Source organism: Galeopterus variegatus, unplaced genomic scaffold, assembly GCF_000696425.1.
Source record: "Galeopterus variegatus unplaced genomic scaffold, G_variegatus-3.0.2 Scaffold2287, whole genome shotgun sequence".
Taxonomy (NCBI): Eukaryota; Metazoa; Chordata; class Mammalia; order Dermoptera; family Cynocephalidae; genus Galeopterus; species Galeopterus variegatus.
The window spans coordinates 41,289-58,996 of NW_007728398.1; the positions used below are offsets into that span (position 1 = coordinate 41,289).

A 17,708-nucleotide genomic window follows, 5' to 3' on the forward strand; every position below is an offset into this window, starting at 1 on the left:
CGTTGCCGGGCACGAAAAAAGACAAAAAGGAAAAAAAAAAAAAGAAAAAGAAAAAGAAAAGAATGCTTGGCACGACTTTAAGGCCTTGTTACTTTCATCCTTTAGCAGGTATGCCACCTTCCCCTGCCTTGGCAGCCCTGGTAATTTCTCCAAACCCACTGCTGTGCTGTGTCTCTCCACCTGATCTGGGCTGCTCTTTTCCAACAGATTTCTCTACCTCTGCTTCTCTTCTGTTTTCATACGTTTTTCATGTCTCTTTTTCCTCTCTAGTTTCTTCTCTGCAGCTGTTTTTCTCAGCAGCTGTTTCTACATCTCCAGCTTTATTTTTCTCCATGATCTCCTCCGGAGCCAGGAGCCCTGCATCGCTCACCCTCATGGGGGCTGTTTCCTCCGTGCTGATGGCTGGCAAACTTGCCACAACTTTAATGTCGAGTGCAGGCTTCTCCTGTCTTTCTCCACAAGAGGATTTCACTTTAGAATCTTTCTTCTCACGTACATCTTCACCTTCCTCATCATCTACTGACATTTCCTGGTTTTTTTCAATGTCACTGGCTTCGAGGTCACTGTCCTCAAGTTCAATGTCTTCAGGCCTGGTGCACAATGCACTGCTTCCAACACAAGAAGCAGATGCCCCAATTTGCTATCATGGTGATCATCCCAGGATGCTCCTCCCACCACCTCACTAAAGCACGCCAGTAGCGTGGAGGGAGGTGGGACCCCTGGTCGACAGAAAACAGCACATGAGGTTCAACCCGAACGCGACGTTTGAGGGCCCAGTGGATGCGAGTGCGCCTGGGTTGGGGTAAATACATGCTCATGGGTCCGCGGGAATGCGGTGTGCCCGAGTCAGCGCGATAGCAGCGGCTCTGGTGTGCGGTGTGCGAGACGGCACAGCTCTGGTTGGTGGGAAGGCAGCGGCTACCAAATCCCCTTTCTGTGTTTTTTCCTTCTCCTGTCTTTCTCCACAAGAGGACTTCACTTTAGAATCTTTCTTCTCACGTACATCTTCACTTTCCTCATCATCTACTAACGTTTCCTGGTGTTGTTAGATGTCACTGTATTTGACGTCACTGTCCTCAAGTCCAATGTCTTCAATCCCGTTGTGCTGCCTCCAATAGCTGAAGCACCTGACGGAAATGCTCGGCGTCCTTGGTCGCTCTTCCTGCCACCTCACGGAGGCCCTGCAGGAGGCTGGAAGACACAGGACCAGCTGTTGAGAACCACTCACAATGCATAACCCAAAGGGGAGCTCTGTAGAACGAGGAGCCCTTCCTCTGCACACGGTCCTCGATGTACAAGACATCAGCAAGTACATCATGTTGGTGGCCATGCAGTTGCGGCAGATGAGGTCCGGTCGAGCCCTGGTCACCGCCCGAGTCGTTGGCGCCGCATGCGTCGCGACCCTAGGTGCCCCAGCTGATCTTACTTGCCTTGTACTTGTACTTGTGAGTGAGGAACTCTGGCAGCGCCAATAGCAGCCATGATGATGCCACCGCAGCCGATGAGGCGCAGCCGGTGCCTGTGCTCCCGACATAGCTCACGAAAAGGATGAGCTCCAGGTTCCCAATCTGGACGCTGCTGGCGATCACACCCACTTCGACGCTCTACAGGTTGAACCTGCACTTCAGCGTGGTCAGGACGCTCACCTGAGTCTCTCTCTCTCTCTGCCATTCTGCCACGTGAGACCCCTGGGTCACTGTCACTTTCGACGCTCTACAGTTTGAACCTGCACTTCAGCGTGGTCAGGACCCTCACCTGAGTCTCTCTCTCTCTCTGCCATTCTGCCACGTGAGACCCCTGGGTCACTGTCACCACCACCAAGGCCTTCATCAGATGTGTTCCCTGGACTTTGGACTTCCCAGTTTCCAAGTGATTCTGGGACAGCTGCTTCTGGCACGGGCCTCAGGCTGCTTCTACTCCTGCGGGAAGCGGCAAGTAGCTGGCAGGTACAAGCAGATCACATGGTAAGAGGAAGCAAGGAAGGTATAGTTATTTTTATCATTAACCTTTTACTAGAGGCAGGTAGAAATATCAGGTCATTCAATGGGAAATACCAGACCATTCAGTGGATTCAACTCTTCAACCCATAATTGAGATTTAAAATCCAAACATTTATCCTATACTTATACATATAATTGGTTTACTTTGCTTATATTCTATTATACCTTTTCTATATGCAATATAATCTTAACTCTAAAAGTTAAATAGATAATGACTTTTTCAGCTTATATGTTTTGGTGGAAAACCAAAGATTGTAAGAGCTAAGTGAGCCTAGATATTTACTTAGTTGAAAAACATTTGTCATCAATATCAATAGAAGTTAAGTTGATGACTCCTGTCTACAAACTTATCCTTGGGGGAGAAAGGATAGGTGGGACCAGACACGCATAAAAAAATGAATACAGCACAAAAAGAAACCAACATTTATTTAGTATCTTCTTTATGCCAGGCTCTGTAAGCTTGTTATACAAACCTCACCACATGGCCGTTAATAGTGGCTGCTGTTACCACATTTTGAAATAAAGAAATAAACTTAGAGGTTAGATGACAGTTAGACGACAACTGGAAAAAGATATCTCTGGGATTTAAATCTTGATTTGTTCAAATCTAAAATCTATTTTCTTTGTTCTATTACCACACTGTCCTATGTACCTGGAAGTGAAACAGCTTCATTTATATTCATCCTGTAGGACAGTGATTCTGAAAGTGTGGTTCATCATCATCAAAACCTGAGAATTTATTAGAAATATAAATTCTTGGGACCCATCCCAGACCTACTGTATCAGAAACTCAAGAAGTAGGACCCTGCAATGTATATTTTAACAAGCCCTCAAGGTGATTCTTTACCACTGCTTTTGGTTAAAGGTTCTGAAAATTCTTCAGGTGGTGGGGAACCTAGAAATCAATGTGCTCTTTGTAGGACAATATGCTATATTGATTTGTACAACTTAAGAATAGTTTTAAAATATTGAGCTAAATTAGATACCATCTTTATAGATTCTAGGTTAAATAAGTGATAACAGGCACTGCATAATAAAAAATACATAGGAGAACCTAAAATTGAGAATTCATATTCATTAATATTATAATTTGTGAATTGGAAAAATAACTGTCCTTCAAATTTTAAACAATTTTCTGGGATCATTATGGGATTATAAGGATAAAAGCTTTTTCTTACTGTCCTTTATGAAGCTTGATGGAATCGATGTGATCTTCCTTACATCATAGTATTAAGACCTAAGAGTCTAGTTTATGGTTAGGAGAAACAACCAGAATTAACTCATTCAAGCTGATCTGGCCTAGGAAAAGGGAACTACTTATGTAAATAATAACTCATTAGAGTTGTACATTCGATTTGAAGTCAAAGCCCTAGCTATTGAAAGGGTTATTTTGTCTTGTGGGGTCGAGTAGAAGTAAAGAACAAGATTTGGGTATTTTTTGATTTTTTGATAAAATATGATCACTGTGTTACCCCAACTTCTGATAAATACCACAAGAACTGTAAATAGGGTATTTTCATCTATCATACTTACCATAATTTGCTTAAGACAGACCAACACTTATTTAACTGATCATTTTAGTTTGACAGACTTTTGTTTACACTACACTGTCTTGCAAGCACTGTACTAAACAATGAATAAAATTCAGGCCTTCTCCAGTTCATTGTTTGTTGGGATGGGTAGGGTGACAAATTGTCTAAAAATCTAAAAAGTTGGTCTACTTAAAAAATGTGAATTGGCGTAACATCAAAATTCTGAACAGTAATAGAAATTTGTTTTTCCTGTTTTCATATGGCAATATAAAAACACATTTAATTTTAACCAAAACAAAAAAACTTTGGAATGAGCTAGGGTACAGATTTGAACAAGTATATGCCATCATAGGTTCTGTCTTAGAGAAAAGTTACAACCTCACCAACATCCCAAATGCTGCCAGGATGTGGGAAGTTGGACTTATCACCAAGTGTGTTTGCACTGCCAGTAACAGTGACTGTGGTGAAAGAAGAGGCTTTGGAGTGTCTAGGCCCGGATAGTAAAATTGCTTGGGAGAAGAAAACATTGATGGGGTAGAAAGACCCAACTGACCCTGAGATCCTCCAAACCTGCTTATCAAATGGTGATTATTATCACAAAGAAACTTGATAACTGCTGATTTTTTATGACAGGGGAGTAGTTGGAGACTGCAGTTTGCAATCTTTGTTAATTTATAGAATGTATACATTTAATGTAACAGAAGTACTGTATAGTTTTATGAAGACCCTGGTTTTTTTTTTGAGGGGGACTTGAACTTTTTGTTTTGTTTTGCTTTTAAGATCAGGATTCTGTGGAGGGCCAATAATCATTGATCTCCACTTAACTCCTGCTTGGTGTTGTAGTTCTCACTTTATAAATTTGCAAACTGAGGCAGGGTGAGGTTGGAATACTCTCCAAGCATGGCAAATCAGTGACAGACCCTCCTGGCTTTATGTCTGAACCCCAAACAAGTAGACTATGCTTTCCAAAATGTATTTTGATCTTATCAAATTAATTTTCTGCTGAGAAGAAAAGTTACCTAGTATTCAAGTTGGAAGGTTAGTTTGCCAATTTATTTTATGCCATTGAGAATTAGTTGCATTCCAGACTTATAGTGTTCAACTTTGATTATTTTAGAATGAAAGCTGAGTTGCAAAACTTGTCTTCTCACAACTTAGAGACAGATGAACTGATTTTTTTTTTCTAACTACAAAATAATCTTCAGGTAGCAGTTAATGAATGCAACTTTCATTTCAAAACATTTGAATGTGAGGCAAATGAACTCTTAAAATTTGGCATGGATGGATGTTCTTTCAGGCCAAAACATATGCCCAAGTAGTGAAATGTTATTTGCTTTTCAATTCCAAACACTCTCAGGTTTTTGTTTTTGTTTTTCTTTAAAAAATCACTCTGTGAAATATTGTGATGTTTTTAATAAAACATCAAAATTTAATAAGTGGTAGGTGTCAAATTAAAAGCCTCAAAACATCATCTCATCACTGAAATTACCCCCTCCCCCAATCCTGGAATTATAAACCAGTGAATCTTTAAAAGTTAGGTACTGGTTGAGTTCTTTTGTTTTGAGGTTATAGAAGGAGAGCTGCTTTAAAGATAACACAGGATTATACAGTTGTAATATTATCTGAACATTAATCATTAGTTTTTTATTTTTTCTTAAATCATACAGTAGCTAACTGTATTTCATCTGTTTTCGCTCTCCCTTAGCATTTTGCCTCGGACTGATACCAAGTAAGGAAAGTTTTAGACCAAAAGGAAAATTTCTGTGGGAGTGATCAGGTTTTATAAGGTGAAAGAACATCTTGAACTCATCGAATGCAGAAGTGTGTTTCCTCTCTTGGTTTGCTGACAGTATGGGTGTTTTGGCTTGTGGAGTGGTCCTTAGAAATATCATGGATCATGGATCTGAGGAAATAGCATCTGTGGTTTTAGTTACCACCTATACATGGATGACTTCCAAATCTACCTCAGCAACCCTGACCTGTCTTTCCTGGCCTTTATTTCTTGCAATCTGAGTAACATCTCTTCTTGGAAACATTGCAAATACCTGAAAGAACTGTGGGTTTGAGACCAATAGGAATCTCTCTTAATGACTTAGTCTAGTTTACTGTTTTAGGCAGATATTAACAAGATTATCTATTACCCACTATACCTTGGTTTATTCCTGCTTCTTTTAGTAAATAAAAGACTAATAGAGGTATATTTTCAGAAACTGAGTACTTTTTATAGATAGCCATTGTGTGAACTTTTATTTTTCTTGATATGCTGAAGGGTTATATATACATTCTCTCTTATAAATGAATTTAACCCTGTTGATTCATTGCTTTTTATGACATTTTTTGAGCTATTATTTCACTAGTGGTGAAGAATTAAATTTAGCCTCTTGTACAATTGTGTGATATCATTTTATACATTTATTTAACACCTATTATTTCATATGTGTTTACTGAAACCCTACTTTCCATGCACTGTGACAGGCGTAGTTGAATAAGCTAGTACTTGACTGATGGTACAGTGGGAGAGACAAACCTATACAGAAATAATTACCATAAAATTAATGAACCCTGCAAGTATGTACTATCAAAATATAGGGAAGGAAGTATAATTCTGTCAGAGAGGGGAGCCATTGTATGAGAAGCCATTAAGAATCTTTGCCAAAAATTATTGAAATGACATACTAGATCTAGAATAAAGAAGGGTGTCAAAAAGGGGCTAATTGTCTGGGATAACAGAGGAGCCTTAGAGAACAGGGACCTCAAAGTCCTGATAAGATTAAAGAGCAGATCCTCAGGAATGAGGAGAGGAGTAGTATAGGACATTGTAGTTGAGAATCTGGATGTGTTAAGTAAACACGGTTGGGCAATGTCTTATTGGGACAAACTATCTGTATTTGGGAATATTTTGAGAGTTTACCTTTTGGTCACATCCATTGTATTAGTCTGTTTTTGTTGCTAATAACATAAAAACTTGGAACTGGGTATTTTGTAAGAAAATGAAATTTATTGCTTACAGTTTGGGTGAGGGTCTTCCTTGGTGGTGGCTTTGCAGCAATGCAGGGGTCTCACATGGCAGAAAACTGCAAAGCAGGGAGAGAGGGAGATTCTCACCTGCTCACCATTTAAAGCCCTCAGAACCACACCCACGGCCACCATTAAACCATCAAGTTAATCACCTCTTCAAGGCCCCACCTTTCAATTATCATAATAGGATTTCCCACCCTCAACAGTTACAGTGGGGATTAAACTTCAATAACTTTAGGCAGCCATTCAATCCACTGCATGTATGTATTTATATTCACCAGGGATCCTTATGTTCATTTGTCAGAAACATTGGAAAGTAAATGCTACCTGCCCAGTGTCTGAAGTAACAATACTAACTAAAAATTTCAAAAGGAAGAGAATATTTTCTGACCTGAAGTATAATTTACATTTTCCAAGTTAGCAATGAGTTTTTCTCTAAACAAGATTCTGACTTAAGAATTGTTCAGGATAAAAAAATTTTGTCCTCTGCTAAAATTTTTTAAATTGCGTGAATCTTATTCTCTTAATCATAAATCTTCTTTTAGTGTCCATGTTCAATTAAATTTAACATGTTAACTAGTACTACACATGGTATTTTTACCTTGCTGTTGTGTTATAGTTGCATTAGCTACTTTAAAAAAAAAAAAAAAAAAAAAAACATTTCATCATCAAAGTTCTTGGCAGTATTAAAGAATACAGCTTTAAAAGCAAATATACCAAATTCTAAAAATACTGATTCCTCGTCTATATAAAATAACATTAATTTTTACTTCTTTATAACTTATATTTTAAAATAAATTTTAAAATTAAATTCTAAGAGTACAAAAGGGCAGAAAAGCAAATCTAATTTACTGTCTGATTTAAAGTGAAGATTACTGAGTCCATTCAGTATAATTGACATGTTGTCACAAGTAACAGCTAAGAAAGGATATGTCATGAGCTTCAGCTTTTTTTTATATGTTTGAATTTTTTTTTTTTTTTTTTTTTGACCTGTAAGTGGATCGCAACCCTCGGCTTGGTGTCATCCGCACCATGCTCAGCCAGTGAGCGTACTAGCCATCCCTGTATAGGATCCGAACCCACGGCCTCAGTGCTAACAGCACCCTACTCACCCAAGTGAGCCACGGGGCCGGCCCTATATGTTTGAATTTTTAAAAATTATTTTGGTATAAAAAAAAAAAAAAATTATTTTGGTATATATGTTTATCAGCTCATTGTTAATGTGAATATGCTTTTTGACACACAAGGCTAATACCTAATATCTCACAATCGAGTAGCAAAAGCACAATATAGAAAGTAGAACACGCAGTCTTCTGTGTTCAGCAGTTTCAGACCTGATTTAATAGAAAAAAACATTTTAAAGGCTTGCTTTTAATTTCATGAGAAAGATGTCTATATTGAAGTAGTATGCAGCTGAGGTCCTCTAGTGTCACAGCTGAATATAGCATCAGTTTTTAAGATTTTTTTGAAGTGTGCTTGTTATATGTGTATGAGAGAGAGACAAAGACACAGATAACAAGAGAGGTTACTTTAAAGTTTACTTATAGAGCCAAATAAACTCATAAAACTAGGTTTATGTTTTATTTGTTAATCAATCCCAATGAAAGTTTTTCTTTGTTTTTAAGGGGGAGGGGTTTGTATTCTTTCACATGCACATACTTATCAATCTAATTGTGCTTTTACACAAACCCTTACCTGTATAACTATTGGGAAGTTATAAACGAAACTTGTTTTAAAGTTTGGAATCTTACCATTTATACAGTTGCTTTATTTTTTGAAGATGTGTGTGAAAACTCTTTATCCTGAATTGTACTTGTTTCACACATTTCCTATTTGCTTAAGACTGGCTGATATGTCACTTTAATATGGGAGAAACTTTGATAAAGAGGAATAGTTTACAGGTCAGTTTATTTTTTTAATTAAGATACAGTAAATAGTTATTTTTAAAATTTTTTATTGAAATTTATTGATTGTACATATTTATGGGGTACAGGGTTATATTTCAATCCATATATACATTATATGCTGATCTATTCAGGGTAATTAGCTTATTCATCATTGCAAAACTTAATCATATCTTGCAATGTGCACATTTGATCTCCTCTCTTCTAGTTGTTTGGTTACATGAAGGAAATTGTCATTGATTATAGATTTCTGGGTTGACTCTATACCAATAAAGCTTATTGTTCCTATCTCACTGTACTTCTGTATCCATTAATCAGCCTTTCACTATCCTTCCCCCTCTCTTCCTTTTCCTGCCTCTAGTGACCATAGTTCTTCTCTTTCCTTTTAACAGTTGAAATCATCATCATCATCATCATTATTATTAATTTACTTATTTTTGTTTGCTTGCTTTGTTTTTTTCTTTTTTTAGCTCCCACATATGAGTGAAAACCTGCAGTATTTCTCTTTCTGTGCCTGGCTCATTTCACTTAATATAATTTACCCCACGCTCATCCAAGTTACTGAAAATGGCAAAATTTCATTCTTTTTTAAGACTGAGTAATATTCCATTGTGTTTATGTACCACATTTTCCTTATCCAGTTATTTGTTGATGGACATTTAGGTGAGTTCCCGGCTATTGTAAATAGAGCTGCAATAAACATGGGGTGCAGGTATCCCTTTGACATGATGCTTTCCATAGAGGTAGGATTGCTGGGTCGTATGGTATTTCTGCCTGTAGTTGTTTGAGAAACCTGTATATTGTTTTCCATAATGGCTAATGATTAGTGATGTTGATCATTTTTTCATATACCTGTTTGTCATTTGTATGTCTTCTTTTGAAAAATGGCTATTGAGCTTCTTTGCCCATTTTGTAATTGAGCTATTCGTTGTTTTACTATTGGGTTGTTTGAGTTCTTGTATACTCTGGAAATTAGCCACTTGTTGGATGCATAGTTTGCAAATATTTTCTCCTATCTGTAGGTTATTTCTTCAGTCTGTTGATCGTTTCCTTTGCAGAAGATTTTTAGTTTGATAACTATCCCATTTGTTTATTTTTGCTTTTGTTGCCTGTGCTTTTGAGGTCTTATTCATAAAATTTTTGCATATTGCTATGTCCATGAGCACTTCCCTTGTGTTTTCTTCTAGAAGTTTTACAGTTTCAGGACTTATATTTAAGTCTTTAATCGATATTGAGTTGATTTTTGTATATGGTGAGAGATAGGGGTCTAGTTTCAATCTTCCACACATGGGTATCCAGTTTCCCCAGCACTATTTATTGAAGAGGCTGCCCTTTCCTCAATGTATGTTTTTAGTTCCTTTGTTGAAAATCAACTCGCAAAAAAAAATTTATAAAAGATCAATTGGCTGTAAGTACATAGGTTTATTTCTGGGCTTTCTATTCTATTCCATTGGTCCCAATGTCTGTTTTTGTGCCAGTACCATGCTGTTTGGTTACTATAGCTTTGTAGTATAATTTGAAGTCAGGTAGTGTAATACCTCCTGCTTTACTCTTTTTGCTCAGGATTGCTTTGTCTTTTGTTGTTCCATTATGAATGTTAGGATTGCTTTTTCTATTTCTGTGAGGATGTCATTGGTAATTTGACAGGAATTGTGTCAACCCTGTAGATTGCTTTGGGCAGTATGGATTTTTTCACATTAATTCTTCCAATTCATGAACTTGCAATGTCTTTTCATTTTTGTGTGTGTGCCCTCTTTAATTTCTTTCATCAGTGTAGTTTTCATTGTAATGATCTTTCCCCTCCAAGGTTAGATTTATCCCTAGATATTTTATTTTTTTGTTACCTATTGTAAATGGAATTGCTTTCTTGATTCCTTTTACTGCTAGTTTGTTGTCGATATATAGAAACACTACTGACTTTGTGTCCTGCAACTTTATTGAATTTATCAGCTCTAAGAGTTTTTCGTTGGAGTCTTTAGATTTTTCTGTATATATGATCATGTCATCTGCAAACAGAGACAGTTTCATTTCCTCTTTCCAGTTTGATTTCCCTTTATTACTTTCTCTTGCCTAATTGCTCTGGCTAGACCTTCGGTACTATGTTAGATAGTGATGACTGTAGGTATCCTTGTCTTGTTCCTGAAGAAAAGCTTTCAACTTTTCCTCATTCAGGATGATGTTAGCTGTGGGTTTGTCATATATAGCTTTTATTGTGTTGAGATATTTTCCTTCTATACCTTTTGAGAGTTTTTGTCATAAAGAGATGTTGAACTTTATCAAATACCTTTTCTGTGTCTATTGGGATCATATGGTTTTTATCTATCATTTTGTTGAAGCAGTATATCACATTTATTGTTTTGTATATGTTGAACCATCCTTGAATCCTTGTGATGAATCCCACTTGATCATGGTGTATAATCTTTTTGATGTGCTATTGGATTTTGTTTGCTAGTACTTTGTCAAGAATTTTTGCAGCTAAGTTCATTAAGAATATTAGCCTGTTGTGTTTCGTTGTATCTTTGTCTGGTTTTGATATCAGGGTGACGCTCGCCTCATAGAATGAGTTTGGAAGAATACCCTCTGTTTCAATTTTTTGGAATAGTTTAACAAGAATTGGTTTTAATTCTTCTTTAAAAATTTGGTAGAATTCAGAAGTGAAGCCATCCTGTCCTAGGCTTCTCTTTGTTGGGAGACTGTTGATTACTTACTCAATCTTTTTATTGGTCTGTTCAGGTTTTCTATTTCTTGCTAGTTCAGTCTTGGTAGGGTGTGGGTGTCCAGAAATTTATGCATTTCTTCTAGATTTTCAAATTTGTTGGCATATATTTGTTCATAATAGTCTCTAATGATTCTTTGTATTTCTGTAGAATCAGTTGTAGTATCTCCTTTTTCATTTCTGATTTTTGGTATTTGGGTCATTTTTCTTGGTTTTCAGGCTAATGGTTTGTCAATTTTGTTTATCTTCTGCAAAAACCAAAGTTTTTGTTTCATCAGTCTTTTGTATCATTCTTTTGGTCTCTATTTCATTTAGTTCTTCTCTGATCTTTATTACTTCTTTCCATATATTAATTTTGAGGGTGGATTGTTCTTGCTTTTGTAGTTTTTTGAGGTGTAACATTAGGTTGTTTATTTAGGATCTTTCAACTTTTTTGATGTAAGCACTTACTGCAATAATCTTTCCTCTTAGTACCACTTTTGCAGTACCCATTGGTATTGGTAAGTTGTGCTTGTATTTTCATTTGTTCCAAGGAATATTTTGATTTCCTGCTTTTTCTTTGACCCATTTGTTATTCAGGAGCATGTTGTTTAATTTCCATGTATTAGTATAGTTTCCACTGTTTTGTTCATTGTTGATTTCTAGTTGTATTCCATTCTGGTCTGAAAAAAATACTTCATAAGATTCAGTCTTTTTAAATTTGTTGAGACTTGATTCGCGATCTAGCGTGTGGTCTGTCCTGGAGAATGATCTGGGTGCTGAAGAGAAGAATGTATATTCTGCAATTATCGGATGAACTGTTCTATAAATGTGTGTCAAGTCCTTTTGGTCTGAAGTGACATTTAAATCCAATATTTATCTGCTAATTTTTTGTCTAGATGAACTGTCCAATGCTGAGAGAGGCATTGTGAAGCACCCAACTTTTATTTTTTTGGAGTCTATCTCTCTCTTTAGATCCAATAACATTTACTTTAAATATCTGGGTGCTCCGATGTTGGGTGTATATATATCTATGATTGTTATATCTTCATGTTGCATTGATCCTTTTATCATTATATAATGTCCTTCTTTATCTATTTTTACAGTTCTTGGTTTAAAGTCTATTTTATCTGATATAAATATGGCAACTCCTGCTTGGTTTTGGTTTCCATTTGCATGAAATTTCTTTTTATATCACTTCACTATTATTCTGTGTGTGTCTTTATTAGCTTTGTGAGTTTCTTGCAGACATCTTTTAGCTGGTCTAGTTTTTTAATCCATTCAGCCAATCTATAACTTTTAAGTGAGAATTTAATCCATTTACATTCAAGGTTGCTATTGAAATGTATTGCCTTATTCCTGCCATTTCATTAACTTTTTATTATTCTTTTATATTTCTTTGGGTCTTTCCTTTCCCTTTCATTGTTTCTCTTTGCTGTTTGGTGATTTTTTGTAGTGATAAACTACGTTTTCTTTCTCATTTGAGTATCCTCTGTAGTAGTGGTTTTTATTCTCTCTTGTATATTCATGTGATAGATACTGCTCTTTTTTTTTTTTTTTTTTTTTTTTTTTTTTTTTTTTTTTTTTTTTTTTTTTTTTTTTTTTTTGGCGGCTGGCTGGTATATGCATCTGAACAGTTGACCTTGGTGTTATTACACCACTCTGTAATCAACTGAGCTAACCAACAAGCCCTATTTCTATATTTTTGATTCTAGATGTAGGACTCCCTTGAGGATTTCTTGTAGGGCTCATACTGTGGTGGTAAATTCTCACAGTCTTTGTTTGTCTGGGAAGGATACTATTCTCCTTCATTTTTGAAGGATAGCTTTGCTAGATATAGTATTTTTGGTTGGCAATTTTTTTTCTTTTAACACTTTGAATATATTACCTCATTCTCTCATGACCTGAAAGGTTTCTGTTGAGAAGTCTCCTATAAGTCTGATGGGGATTCCCTTATAGGTGGCTTGATGCTTTCTCTTGCTGTTTTTAGAATTCTTTTTCTGTCTTTGACTTTTGACAATTTAACTGTAATGTGCCTCAGGGAGGACATTTTGTGGTTGAATTTGTTTGGGTATCTTTGAGCTTCTTGAATGTGTGAGACTGTATCTTTCCCAATATTTGGGAAGTTTTCAGCTTATTACTTCATATAGGCTTTCAATACCTTTTCCTTTCTCTTCCCCTTTCTGTCTGCCCATAATACAGATATTTGTATGCTTAAGGTTGTCTGATAGATCTCATAGACTTTCTTCACTATTTAAATTCTTTTTTCTTTTTTTCTTTTTTTCTTTTTTTTTTTTTTTTTTTGTCCAACTGGGTTAATTTTTAAGAGCCCATCTTCTTATTCTCCCACAGATTTGTCACCCTTTTTCCCCTGGGTGACAGAGAGGCAAGGATTACGCAAAGCCCATCTCTTCTGAGCAGTGAGAAGCCCCAAAGTGGTTAATCTCCCAGAACCCTCAAGAGAGAAGCATTCCTTTCATTTGAGAAATTAACCATGAATTGGAGTTCTCTTCCCGCATTGATTCTCCAGACCAGGAAGTTACAGGAAGAGAACATAGTTGGGATTATAGTTTAACAATATAGACTGGTAACATTCAGTAAAACAAGCAAAGTGACCTTCCATAAGGCAATTTAAGTGATCCACCAATAAAAGCTTGACCTTAGCAAACATTCCTTCTTCTTACAGCTTCTTCCCAGTATCTTTACATATCTATCAGTAACTTGTCTTTCTTTGAACCAGCAACCTTGCTGTGTTACAATTCTTTATCTTACAACAGAGACTATAGCCTGGGGAAATTTTCCTGTTTTTTGCAAGGTCAACATTTTTTATGTACTTTTATGAAGTTAGACTAAACCTGGAAGTACAAGAAACTAGGCCCTGTGAAATATATTTGCTTTATAGTATACTCCACATTATTCAGAAAATTTTTCTTCCCCTTGTTCTAGCCTGTTACTTAAGCTCTCAGGTGTATTTTTTATTTCGTTAAATGAATTCTTCAGTTCCAGGATTTCTTCTTGGTTCTTTTTTATGGTTTCTATCTCTGTTGAATTTTTCATACAAGTCCTGGATTGTAATGATGACTTCATTGTGATTTCTCTGTTTTTTTTCTTACATCGTGTTGAATTTCCTTAAGATTACTCTTTAGGATTTCTCTTTAGTCATTTCAATGGTTTGCTGTTATTTGGCATCTGGTATTAGAGAATTATTGTCTTCTTTTGGGGATGTCGTTTTTCTCTGCTTTTTCATGCTTCTCACATCTCTGCATTGATGTCTGGGCACCTGGTGGTGTAGTCACTTCTTTTAATTGTGGAGTAGTTTTTGAAGGGAGAGACTATTACCTGTAGAAGTGTTCTATTTTGATAATTGGGTTGGATCTTGTAGATTAGGTTCTGGGTGAGTGCAGTGGTAGGTGGTTGGTGGTGGCTCACTTCCCACACCCTCTCCTTTGGGGTGAGTGGGTCCATTTGGTCAGATTGGACTCTGAACTCCTGGAGAAGGTGGGCATTGATCTTTTGCACACTCCCACATCACTTTAAATAGCACTATTTATACATAATATCCTCCATTGTTTTTCTTTTTTTTGTTTTTTTTTTTTGTTTTACACATGCATCATGGGAATATCAACTTATTGCTTTACTTCAAAATATGACTGACAACCAGAGCTTGGATTACCAGTCATTTGAGGAAAGGAATAGTTGGAGGGAAACAGAGCCTGGTGATAGGAGTGGAGGAGACTCACCATAGAAGAAATAAAAATAATACTCTCTTTTATTCCCACAATTAAAAGAATTCTACCTGGGCCGGCCCGGTGGCGCACTGCTACAGTGCGCCACTTGGGAGCGCGGTGGCGCTCCTGCCGAGGGTTCGGATCCCACATACAGACCGGCCGCTCACTGGCTGAGCGTGGTGCAGGAGCAACACCGAGGGTTGCGATCCTGTTGCCGGTCCCGGTCCGGTACGGGCGCGACACTGAGGGTTGCGATCCGTTGCCGGTCATGAAAAAAAAAGACAAAAAAAGGAAAAAAAAAAAAAAAAGAATTCTACCTATCCCAGAGAGACTCAAAAAAAAAATGTATCCATAACCAATGAACTGTGCCTATTGAATAGGAACAACTAGAGAACCAGAAGAGAAATCCTGGGAATTAAATAATAGAATAGAATAGTCTGGATCTCTCTTTCCCTTGTTCTCTCCCTTATTTTCTCTTTCTCTCTCTCTCTCACATACACACACACACACACTTCAAAGAAGAGAGATCCTGGAATTAAACAATAGAATATATAGGGGTAGGACCATGCTCATAGGAAGTAAAACAGAAAGTTGATATAGAAAATACTTACAATTTTCATCTGCCTACTAAGAGTTTCATCTTAAAGACAGATAAAGAGAAAACAATCAAAGACAAAACATATCAACTTTCCCTTGTTAATGGAACATGTGTGTCTTCAAATTGAAAGGCACACCTAATGCTGGCTATCCCAGATATGCTCATACCCTAGATATATTGGGCTGAAATTTTGTAATAGTAAGAATAGAGTAAAAAGCAATCCTCTAGGCTTCCATGGATGAATAACAGGATATATGCAACAAAATTGAAATCAAACTAATGTTAGACTTCTCACCATTAATAAAGAGTGCTATAGGACAACTGAGTAATTCTTTTCAAGTTTAAGGGTAAGAATAAGACATTTCAGACATGCTATGCTTTAAAATATCCTGTTCATGCTCACCATATGGAAAAAATCTCTCAAGGAGACAACTGAGTAATTCTTTTCAAGTTTAAGGGTAAGAATAAGACATTGCAGACATGCTATGCTTTAAAATATCCTGTTCATGCTCACCATATGGAAAAAATCTCTCAAGGATGTATTCAAGATACATAAAAAGGAAATTTTAAAATGTAAGATACAAAAATTATGGTAGATGATGATAATCTTCTTGAGTAGAGTTATTATAAAATTATTGTATCCATTAAATCCTGATGACTGAGAAATTTTTTCTTGAGAGCTGAGGTTTAAGTGGCCTAGGTTTATATTTTCTCCTCTTTTTAGTTCTATAGTGAATATTTATTGCTCATAGTATGGCAATGTGCCAAACACTTCCCATCATGCTTAGAGTAAATCCAGTGGGCATACTCTGACTCCTTGCTGCTGCTCTGAGCTCATCTCCTACCACTTTACCCTATGCTCATTCTACTGCATGCACAGTGACCTCATTGTGTTTTCTTGAACTGCTGAACATTCTATTTCAGGATTTGCTTGCTATTCCCTCTGCCTGAATGACACATTTTCAGAGAGCTACATATATTTCTCACTTCCTTTAGATTTCTACACAAGTGTCATCTTCTCAGTGAGAACTTCCTTGGCCACACTATATATCTTCCTTACTTTTATTTTTTCCACAAAACTTAATCACTGTATTTGTATGTCATATTATTTACTTGTTTATTTGTTTAGCCTTCAAGAAAGGAGTGTAGAAGTTTTTTTCATCCAACTTATAAAATTTTATAATGTAAAAATAATATAATAAAAATCAGGAGTTGGAGAATAAAAATGTGAAAATCATAAAAATATGTTGATTATATATATTATCTTGCATAGTGAAGGGTTAATTATGTAAAAAAAAGTCTAGCCACCAAAAGAATTGAAAACAGAAACTGCTCAGGATGATTACCTCTGGAAAGTCAGATGGGTAAGAGGAAAGAAGGAGATTTTAGCTTTCTATCTTTGGTTCTTTCTTATAGCTTTAACCTAGGGGAGGGGATTAGGTTGCAACAATTTTTTTTTTAAATTTTATTCAAGTAAATATTTTTTTAAGTCAGGTTTATTGAGGTACAATTTACATAGCTTAAATTTACATTTTTTAGTGTACATTTCAATGAGTTTGATAAATGAAGTCATGTAAACATCCTCAAAATCAGGAATAGAACAGTTCCATCACCCCCCCCAAAATTTTCTCAAACTTCTTTGTATTCCACCCATCCTCTCACTGAAGTCTGTTGTAATCACTGATCTGTTATTCCATCTTTATACTTTAAGTAAGACTTTTCCTATGTCCTTTTATTTAGTGTGGGTTTTTTTGTAGACTGAGTATAGTTGAGTCTTAATTCTTATCAAATCTGACAAGTCTTTTAATTGGTGAATTTAGACTATTTGCGTTTAATACAATTATTGATTTGTCTACTTTAAAATCTATTAGTTCTTTTCTGTTTGTTCTATCTGTCTCTATTCTTTTTTCCTTTTATTTTGCCTGCTTCTAGATTGAGTACTGTTTCATGATTCCATTTTATCTCTTTTATTGGCTTGTTATTTATAGCTCTTTTAAAAATTACTTTTGTAGTTACCTGTAGGTATTACTTTAATTTTGAAAAATCAAAAAATGGATCGAAAATAAGTCTACATCAAAATGTTAATATTGGTGGTTGGGGGCATGGGGAGGGTTTGAATGAATCTTTCCTACTTTTATATATATTATTCCTAACTCCCTTCATGAATGATTTTTTTATTTAAAAAAATTGGAGGAAGGGTCAGTAAGAGAGCGAGAGCAAAAAAGAGAAAGAA

The 17,708-nt window shown here is 36.1% G+C and overlaps 1 protein-coding gene across 1 annotated transcript in view; it reads left to right on the plus strand.

Annotated features, from left to right (window-relative positions):
- The window catches only part of TBCK (TBC1 domain containing kinase), a 240,904-nt gene that overhangs the window by 35,515 nt on the left and 187,681 nt on the right, over positions 1 to 17,708 (plus strand). The window lies entirely within an intron of this gene.